Source organism: Myotis brandtii, unplaced genomic scaffold (genome assembly GCF_000412655.1).
Source record: "Myotis brandtii unplaced genomic scaffold, ASM41265v1 scaffold185, whole genome shotgun sequence".
Taxonomy (NCBI): domain Eukaryota; kingdom Metazoa; phylum Chordata; class Mammalia; order Chiroptera; family Vespertilionidae; genus Myotis; species Myotis brandtii.
In genome coordinates this window covers 9,790,662-9,802,048 of record NW_005356870.1, presented here as the reverse complement: position 1 = coordinate 9,802,048, position 11,387 = coordinate 9,790,662, and positions in this window count along the sequence as shown.

Sequence of the window (11,387 nt, the reverse complement as noted above, 5' to 3'; positions counted from 1 at the left end):
CCTGCTTGCTCCAGCTCCGTCGCTGCCGGCCGCCATCTTGGTTGGGTTAATTTGCATATAGTCACTCTGATTGGCTGGTGGGCATGGCTTAAGGCGTAGCGAAAGTAAGGTCAATTTGCATGTTTGTCTTTTATTAGTATAGGATAATGTTCCAGGTCGAGGCCCACGAAGGAGCATAACCTAGCAAGTTTAAAGAGTAGCAAGGAGTATAGAGCAGGTGAACAAGGAGAGAATATAGGTGGTAAAGGTGGAGTGGAGGCAACGAGATGGTGTGGGCCTTAAATGCTGTTGTAGGGTCTTTGGCCTTTACTAAGTGCAGGGGGAAGCCTTTGAAAGTTTGTACAAAGGACTGATATTACTAGACCTGCCTTTTAACAGGACCCCTATATGAAGAATGGACTGCCAAGAAGTACAAATAGAGAACCAGTTAAGAGACTATTGTAACAATCCAAGTGCAAAATTATGGCAACTTGTGCCAAGTGGGTAGCAGGGTAGGTAATGATGAGGCAGGAAAGTTAGCATAGGGAACAAAGGCCTCAAGATCTACCTTTCCCCTTTTCCATCCTGGCTGGGATATTGCAGACCTGACTTTTGCTCACCACCTATTCCCTGGCTTCCTCCTCTCTATTTCCTGTAGTTGAGACAAACAAAAACTGGTCTCAACCAGATTTGACAGCCATATTGGCCTACAAGTGACCAGAAAGAATATTTTAATGTTATCATAATAAATTTACATTGTAGCTCTAGAACCACCCTGTTCCACCCTCCTCTCCAGTCACCATGACAGTTCAGAGAGGACCAAAAGAGAAATTGCTCTCCTGAGAGGAGGGACAAGGATGAGCCTTGTTGGCAGTCTCCCCACGAGCATCAGAAGCTGAGGACCATTCTAGTCCCTCCCCTTGCCCATTTTAATAAAATCCTTCTATCCAGACCCCATCATGGTATCTCATTCTTGGGGTTTGCCGTTGCTTCCTTCTTGAGTGTGTACTTTTACTTTAATAAAATCACTGTTCTGCTGAATCTTTCTGTCTCCACCTTGAATTCTTTCTTGTGTGGTGACAAGCACCTGGACTTCGCTACTGGGTTCAGGCCTCCCTTGCCCTCCACCGTCAATGAGAAGTGGTCAGAATATGGATCAGTTTGGAAACTGGCACCACAGAATTTGCCAATGGATTGAACATAGGGCAGAGGAGGAAGAGGAGGACAAGGATTGACTCCAACATAGGTGGACTTACATGTCTGGATTTCAGGGTCAGTGTCCGGTCTAAAAATTTGAATCTGGAAGTCATTGTGTAAATAGTGCTTAAACTATAAGACTGTGTGATTAGCCCTAAGTGGGTAAGTGAAGGTAGAGGAGATGTCAGAGCAGGGGGCCCTAAGTTTGCAGTGAGTAGAGGTCAGGTCATAGAGAAGATACCAGCAAAGCAGAGACAGTAGGAGCAGCCACCAAGGAAGGAGTGAAGTGTCATAAAAGCAAGTGAGAAAGTGTTTTGAGGGAGAGAAAATGGCCAGCTGTGCAAATGCTTGTCATGGTTAAGTCTGAAGATGAAGAATTGATTATTGGATTTACTAGTAATAACATGGGAATTATTAGTTTTCTTGAAATGAGCAGTATCTTTGAAGTGATGGAAGCAAAATGTAAGTTATAGTTTTTGGACTATAACTTACACCATCAGCACTCCTGAATCTCAGACTGTAACTACACCATCTACACCACTGGCTCTCTTGAACCTTGAATTTGCTAACTACATATCTTAGGACTAGTCAGCTTCCATAATCAAGTGAGCCAATTATAATAAACACACACACACACACACACACACACACACACACACATCCTTGTTGGTCCTGTTTTTCTGGAGAACTCTGAATAATATACTGCTATTCCTTAGTTCATAGTTATTACTTTCACTATTTCAGAAATCATAATGTGTTAGCATCCCTCAGTCATTGCACAGCTACACACTGCACCCCAAATTCTAGCCAGCTTAATTGGATATAACTCACAATGCAATTCAAGTAAAAGAGTGTAGGCACCTTGCCCAAAGGTGCACAGCAGAAACAATCCAAATAGCAGTGATGCTGACAGTTGCTCAATAGTCATTGTCATGCTTTCATATTCAACAAATGCATTAAGAAATCATGACTCTATGAGACATTTTCACAACTATTAACTTTTTAAATTCTTAAATTATTCCTGTGAAGAAAGTATTAATATGGCCCTTTTAAAATGAGTCACTGGGAAGTTAAATAGCTTGATTGCCTTTATACAGTTAGAATGGAAGAACGAACATGAGCTTTGTATTCAAATCCTTTCTTTTCCACTTACTTTTTGTAGGTTACCTAAACTCTCTGAGATTGAAATTTGTCATCAATGAAATGGGATTAATAGTGCCTATTGTAGATGGTCATTGTGAGGATTTATGCAACCATGTATATTCAAGTGCCCAATTCATGCCTGGTATTTATTAGGCACTCAATAAATGTCAGGCCTCTCTTTTCCAGTTCTTATTGCCTATGTTGGGAAAGACAGTGAATTGTATGGATAACTCTGAAACAAGAATTAAGCCCTAGCCGGTTTGGCTCAGTGGATAGAGCATCAGTCTGAGGACCAAAGTGTTGTGGGTTCAATTCCAGTCAAGGGCAGGTAACTTGGTTGCAGGCTCCTCCCCAGCCTGGGGCCTATGAGGGGCATGCAGGAGGCAACCAATCGATATGTTTCTCTCACATCGATGTTTCTCTCCATCTTTCCCTCTCTCTCTAAAAGATCAATGGAAAAATTATCCTCAGGTAAAGATTAACAGCAACAATAAAAAAAGAACTAATATAGTTCTTCAAATTCTAATTTATTCAAAGCTGATCATTTCTACCAGGGCTCTTGTTATCACTGTTTTATGGAAATTGTATTGATGTTTTTCAATTCTAAACTTGAAAATATTAGGATAAAGATTTACTTTTAGTTTTCCACAATATCCACCATTCCCCAGTGTCCTATATTTTGTCTAATTTACACATTCATATGACCCTCCTAGTCCCTACAAGGTTAGAAATTTCAACCTCTGCAAGAATGTATCCAATGATTCTGCAAACTTGATGATTTCATAACATTTTGTTTTGGGTACAATTATTTAACTTTATTTTTAAATTTTGGAGAATAACACCTAGAAGAGTTTGAAGAGTGACACAAACAATCCACGTGTTCTGATGGCCAAATCAAAAGTGTTCCCTCCTTCACTAACAAATGTTGGCACATTAGCTACATCCAAAGACCAGAGCTCAGCAGTAATTCATAGCTGTCAATAGACCGAGCAACTCTTACAAAAAGAAGAGGGGTGAGTGGGAAGGGTTTAAATTTACAACAAGGCAACCTAATTTTCAAAGTATTGTTAAATCAGTGCTGCTAAGTTGTGTGTAGTGTCTTTTTTTTCTTTTCTCAGAGTGCCTTCAGAATAACTATTGTAATTTGAGACATGGACCATATAAAATGGACCAAAATGATAAGATAATGGGCAAAAGCAGTTCCAAAATGAGACCAGCTGTGGGCCTTGTCTTTGGAAGGGAGGTTCTGGCAAACTTCCATTGGCCCCCAGCCTAGTTTGGTTTCAAACTGATTAGCAAACATTCTAGTCAATCAATCCTGGTTCAAATTAAGTTGCTGGTAGGAAGAAAGGAGCAGTATGATTTGCATTACAAAGCTCTCAGAATCTGATAGATGAGATGAGACTTCCCTAAGGCTCCCTCATATTGAGTAAATAAAAAGCTTCTTTCTAAACCAAGAGGGAGGGACAAGTAAGCCCAGCGTGTTTTACATGCTAAAGAATGAACTAAAATTCATATGTATCTACAAAATTCATGTGGAGACAGAACTAAGTGAATCGTTTTTACATAAACTGTATTTCTACCTTCACAGGTACCTTGGCCCAAAATGCAGAAATGCTTGCAAATCTCTACCTGGTTCTAGAAATAGATACCTAGTTTATTCTGAGACAGGGCTACTGTCTTTGTTGTTGGCTAACCATATTACTTTAGACTCATTATATTTTATAATGCTTCAAGATTTATGATGTGGCCTGAGACATATTTCAATTTGAGAAACAACAATGCTGAAATAACGTTCTCTCCTCCAGTTAGCTGAAGATTTTATAAAAAAATTGAATTTTATTCTAAGTTACTGCCTGAAAGTACGTAATTACCAGAGTAGTAAACTAAATCAAGGCCTTGGAACATAGCGCAAACTTTATATTCAGGATAGGTCTAAGAAACCATAAACTTCAAAGTTGTGGTTTTGAGACCAGGACATTGTGGCTCAGAGACATTAAGTGATCCTCCTAAACTCACACCACAAATTCGTACCAGAGCTTGAATTAAAATGTAAATTTTCTGATTCCTAGCTAAATTATTTTCACTGTAAGAGTAATAATTTTGTGTCCTCAGAAAGTCTAAGATAGTGTCCCAGAGTGACTTAAAAGACTATGGCTCCTTGTGAATCATTTAGTAATATAGATATAGGCTGGTTTTTAATGTGTCTAGAATTGACTGTGTGACCTTGTGTATAAAACATTAACCCAGAAGAGAGATGTGATATAAGACTGGCAACAAGCCATGCCAGGCTATATCTATATTCATGTTAGGAGACAATATAATTTCCACCTTACCTACTTTATGACAGTATGAGTAGTGTGCAAGTATTCAAATCCTAAAGTGCTGGCTGCATTCCAGGGCTGGATGTGTGAGGGTGCTGATAAGCTTGGGAGTTCCTTAAGCTACAGAACCCTCAAATTTTAGCAGTAGAGAAGAAAGAAACAAAATAATCAAATTCAACATTATTGTAACCAAACAGAAATATTTTTACCTTCAGCATTTTGTACAGTAGAAAAGAACTTTTCTCTACCTTCTATTCTGTGTCTGGGGCCTGTGAATTAAACTGACACAAGACAAATTTATAGAAGAAAAAGCCATACAAGTTTAATTGACTATTTTAATTTTATGTGCACAGAGACTACACAGAAAAGAAGTGAAACCCTAAAGAAATGGCTAGACTCAGAAGCTTATGTACTATTTTAACAAAGGATGATAAACAATGGAGAAGTGACTAGACAAAGGAAAGGGGGTGTTAGGCTTCTAGGGGCAGTAAATTGTGGCAAGAAAAATATATAGGCACCTGTAAAGATGTTATCAGACAGCAGAAAATGTGTTATTGGACAGCTCCCTAAGTCAGAGGGACAGGGCTGTCCCTTCCTCAGTCCTTGTCATACTCATGAAAAAGAATTCAAATGAGTGACAGAGAGCAGCATTGTAGCAAGCAAATGCATTAAGGAAGTAAGGCAAGCAAATTTATACACTTGGCAGATAGCACAAGTGGTCAGTCAGCTAATCTGAGCACGTGCCTGGTGTGGGGTCAAAAGGTTTTATACCCTTCTGTCTACAAATTTCAAGATTCCTCCACCAGGTATCTTGGGCACAGACAAGATTTCAAGGTCCCCCATTTACTTTGTTATGACTTTCCCAAAATTTACGAGAACATCTGGTAAGTCCCAAAACTGCTGACTTCTTTGTTCAGTGAGTGAGATAAAACTCCCCTTTTTTCCTTCTCCCTTCCCCCTTCCTGCCTTAGTAGTTCCAAGGTGACTTAAGCTATGTATTTTCTGGTTAGGGAGGGGAGATATTAACCATTTGCTCTCAAGTGTCCTTGGTTGGGGAAGATAAGGTCTTTAGATTCACAAGCTAGCTGCAAGCTGCCCAAATTTTTTGGCCTTCTTTAATTTTCTTGCCTCAGTTTCCCTATTCCACTTGCCCAAGAATTTCTCTAGCTTCTTACTATCCTGTTAAGAAACTAATAGAAGCTAGGGTTATTTTTGCAGACTCTTAGTGCCAACTTTTCATCTGCTTCATAGCTATAAAATTCCCCCAGGAAAGAGATTTATGACTGGCACCACTTCTCAGAATTTTTTGCATTTAATCAGATAAAGGAAGTTCTGAGTAGGTTCCTTTCTGCATCTATTGATCCTCAATTACCTTCTGCTCAAAATAATCCAAAAGTGACATATTTTGGGATGGCATATTCTAATCTCCTTAAGGTCAATAGGAAATGAGAATGGCCATCCAGATCCATTTTATTTAAAATAAAATAATCCAGTGGAAAGAAGAACAAGAGATCTCATGCAATTCTAAAACTTAACTGCCAGAAAATGGCTTAAAGACCATCACACACAGCTCATTGTTTTTATAGGTGAGGAAAGTAATGTGGCTATAGCTCCCCCCAGGTCTTTAGCTAACGGATAACAGAGAAAGAGCTTAAGCAGGTATCTAGACTTCCAGTCCAACTCAATACTTCAATAATGTCAATTAATCAATCAGGAATTGGCTGGCAAATGTGTCCAACATTGTCACATAGCAGACATGGCCTTCATCCTTGGCACAAACAGAAGAGCTGCAGCATTTTCTTTAAAGCACCTGTATCTCTGATACTAAGTGGAATATGAAAGATTGTTCTTATATCAGATATATTCTAATATACACACTCAATAAATTTCAGACCAAAAATACTCTAGTTTAAAGAAAGAATAGATCTCAGTGTTCTTTTTGCATTAATCCTACAGAAGCAAGTTATAAATGAAAAAATCACTCAATGTAAAAATAAAAAAGTGTGCCTACTCCCTAATCAATGTCCATGAATTCGTTTTGATAACAACTTGAATATATAGACTCCAAATCCCAATACATGTATCTTTTGATGCTGCTGTTCCTTGCATTTGAGGAGTCCCAAAGTGCTCTCCAGATGGAATTAAGCTCAGCAAACAAAAAGAAAAGAGCATTTGTAGGTTGAGGCTTGACTTCAACTGAGGCCTGTTTCAGAGATTCTTTAAGAATATATTCCCAGAATCATCCTGTGCTCTTTCAATATAAAATTTTAAGTTTTTAAGACTATGCTAAACATGAAAAAGAGGGACTAGACTTTGACACTTATTAATACTTCATAGCACCATTCCATTTCTGTAACTCTGCAGTAGCTCCTACTGACTTCGCCAAAGTAGGATCGGCACACAAATCAGCATCTGGAGATGTGTAGTTAAATGGGCGGTGCAGCACATTCAGTGTGGAGGAAGCTGCATAAGCAAATATCGAAATGGAAAATGACTAGATATGTTTCAGGTGAGCAAATGCCACCACCAGCTTTGGCTCTGGGGTCCAAGAGATCTGAGCCTGAATCACACCTTTGCCTTCTATCAGGAAATTTACCTCTCTGCCTCAATTTGCTTTATAAAATGGGAATAAGAATAGAACTTGCAGTGTTGTGGCAAAGATAAAATGAAATAAATGAATATAAAGTTCTTAGCATACTTCCTAACAAATAATAAGAGGTAAATTAATATAAGCAATTATAACAATTATTATTATTATTATTTGATTCAGTAGAGTTTATACAGAGAAACAAGATGATATGAGCTAGTAAGTGGTCAGGTCTAATCATGGAAATATCAGTTATAATGTTCACCATCAAATCTAGTGAAATGGCTATGGAAATCTCAAGTATATGTTAGAAAAATGCTCAAAAAACTCAGTTGTACCAATCATAAACTCATCATCCTGGGCTCTTACCCAAGCTCTCTCCTCATTTAGAGATGTATTGTCTGTGAGAGGAGAAGGAGCGAGCCACCTTCATTATGGGAAAACATGCTGTGGATTACTTCTTGGAGGAGGCACTGAATACTAACAAATTTGCTTCGCGCTCATTAAAATGAAGGTTTGGACCTATTTCTCTATGACAAATAACCATCAAAATTGCAAGCATTGTTAAAGCACTTTAATGAACATATATGATAAAGGCAGAGAACTGCTCTGAATGTCTCCTAAATAAAAATGATCTGTGTGTCCCCTAAGTAAAAATGTCATTTTGAAGGCTTCTTTAATGTAGAAAATTTTCTTAAGGAACAAGACAGGCCCACTGGCTTGACTTGAAGTTACAGCTACTCTTGTTGATTATGCAGTTTCTTTTAATTCTCAGCAAATGTGTTTACGTATGATGCAATATTCAATGTTTTTATGAAGTCGTTCTTTGTATGTCTTTTCCTAGATCCCAGAATACAAGCTCTTCAAGGACAGCAAAACCTGCTTTATATTTCTCTACATGCCAAAAAGTAGTCATAATACCTACAATGTACCTACAATGAATGTTGGTTGAATAAATTTCACCTAGCTCTTCAGGGTATTTCACTTACAGAGATTTTAAGAATTAATGACACTGTCTGGAAGACCTTGGCTATCAAACAAAGTGAAATAACCTGCAGTTACCAGAGTCTTAGAAAAGTCTTTGCACCAAGAGTGTCAAGAGATTCATGGGCAGAGGTTGCATAAAATGCACCACTAAGGTCCCCCAGAACTCTGAAATTCTATGATGAAATATTCTGCCAATGATATTTCACAAATATATATTTTAGCGGTTCTTACCAGGTTCTATTTAACTCACTTTTGAAAGGGCATTTAATTGTGTAAGTGAGTTAATTAGTGAGCAAAGTAGTCCTGAATGATTGCAGGTGGCAGTACTATCCTATTACCTTACTAAAAGCCAAGGTGACACCAATTAAAGTAAGGGTGACTGATAATTCTCCTTTATTACTACACATGTATTCATATTTAGATACTTTTCATTAATGCTCTTGGGGTCAGTTAAAAGATAAAGAGGAACTCAGCTCATTAATAAAATGTAAAAGTTGAGTTTCCAGGCTAATTACTCTCTGCCACCACTAAGGCATTTTAAATCTACACAGATGAGCACGCAAGCAATGAAAAGAGACTGTCTGTCTAGAAATGAACCTAGAAGAAGAAGAAAAAATAACAGGCAGGGTAAACAAAGCAGCAGTCCTGCCAGTTCTCCTCTCCTCCCAGTGGTACTTTTAACTTATTATTGTTGGCTGATGCTATTCTGGGTGACTTACTGTTATAAATGCCTCATTGTTTGCTAACCAAAGGAAAAAGCATTCTTATTGTTTATAACCTAGTTAAGAATTTTGAAAACAAGGGACATAGCAAGTAATGATCTTTCTGCGTGGGACCTATGTGCTTTGTAACCGCTCAAGCTTTCAGAACATAAAGATGTGATCTTTTCAGTCCTTGTGCTTCCTAGGGTGTGCAATGCGGGCTGATACAAGGGAAATGCCAATAGAATCTTCCTAATTGGCGCCCAACATAAATGGAGTGATCACCGTGCAAATCATTAGTCCAGACTCATTTCGTTTACTCTAAATGAAGGATCATTCACAAGTCTGCTCTACTTAAATATCGTGTTAGTGTGTGTGTGTGTGTGTGTGTGTGTGTGTGTGTGTCTGTCTGTTTGTGTGTGTGCGTGTGCCTGTGTACATGTGGGCGTGTGTGTGGGTATATGTGCCTGGCAATTAAAAGTCTGACCAGGTGCTAACCTGAAGTCTTTTCTTGGTAATGTATACTCTTGTTCATTTCCATCTTTTTCCTGACATTGGCAATCTAGTTGAATAGCGATCACTAAATCTATTTTTTATTCCAGTTTTTAAAAGTTGTAGTATGCATGAATATTTACCTTAACATACTGATAACTAATGAAAATACTACTCTGATAATTTTTTTAAATAGAAAAGCTAAATCTAGAATGTTAGTTGATACTTTCTCATGCTCTGCGGAAGGTGATAATCTATGGGGTAATTGATTACATTTTATCTGTTCTGCATATTATACTGTTTGAGACAGTGTAAGGGTAACATCTGGACTCCATCTTGACCGAAAAAACTCCATCTTAGAGGCCTGACTATGACTCCTTGCTTTCAGTAAAATTCCCTAGTTAAAATGAACCTAACCACATCCTTAAAGGAAAGAATGTATGATGATAACATCTTTCTTAACATCATGTTCTGCAAAATAGTTGTTTTGTCAATTAAGTGGTAACCAGAATGTTTGCACAAGCATTATCTTACAGGCCCTTTGGGTGGTCCACTCACCATGGAAAACAGCTTGTGACTACCCCAGAATCAACCACCACCAGATGACAATTGTGGGACAACTGACCCCATCTTCAGTCCCAAGCCCTACAGCCACCCCAATGTCCCTATATAAGCCACCCACAAGATCCCCTCAGGGAGCTCGACTTCTCTTTTCTGGTCGACTCCCTTGTGCACAAGCTCTTTTCAATAAATTCTGTCTGCCTCATATTGTACTGAATACCCCAGAATCAACCACCACCAGATGACAATTGTGGGACAACTGACCCCATCTTCAGTCCCAAGCCCTACAGCCACCCCAATGTCCCTATATAAGCCACCCACAAGATCCCCTCGGGGAGCACGACTTCTCTTTTCTGGTCGACTCCCTTGTGCACAAGCTCTTTTCAATAAATTCTGTCTGCCTGATATTGTACTGAGTTCAGTGCTCATTTCTATGACATTGAGACTTAAGAACTTGACAATTATGGTCCAGTAACATGCTCTCTCTTTGAATAATCATTCTTTAAGAAAACCTTACAGATTTCCTTGAAATCAACACACACTATGCAACCTTCAAATAGTACCTCTTCTGGGGAAGTTTTCCTGATATCCTCCCAAATGAAGTAATGTTTTCCTCCTTTGTCACTACTTTTCATTTTGGTATTCTCCTTTACATCAGTACATGTTTATAGCACATGATACTAAAGATTAAATAAATAAATGATCTGATGCCTTTTTTCTCAAAATTACCTCCACTTTCAGTATAAAAGAGGCTTAGTCCTCTATACATTTTTCCTGAAGGTTAAACATAGGGATATCCCAGGTCATCCACAAATCCTGTGATTCTGGTAGTTCTCCTGCTGATTTTTTTTCCCAACTATCATTTGAGAGTATACTAGCAAATAATGTCTGTTAACAACTCAGTTTCCAGAATCCACCTAAGCACCCACTCTGATCCATTACGCTACTAAACAGCACTGACTACAGGGTTCTAAACAAAATTAAGTGTTCCAGTAGGAGAAATGTCTATTGCAACTGGTGGAGGCAGGGGAAAAGAAGTGTTATACAATTGAAGGGATAACTAGTCTTTTGCCAAACACTGGAGTCTCCCACTGAAACACCATAAATAAAACATATGTAACAGTAGAAAATATAGTGAGCATTGACAAATACATTAAATTATTTCCAAGCCTTAGAAAAATTTAAGAGTTCCATTAGAGATGTGTGACTAGAGTACTATTAAGCGCCATGCCAATAATATGACCATAGTTACATAAACAGCATCTCTTAACATTCTTTCTGGAAATAACACTAAAAGCAGCCAGAAGAATTTTTTAAAATTATAAATTCCATTTTAGGCAAAACTAGGAGAAAACAGAGATAAACTGTAGATTCCAAAAGTCTGTGTAGAGAGTCAAAACATTTAGATAAGCAAGT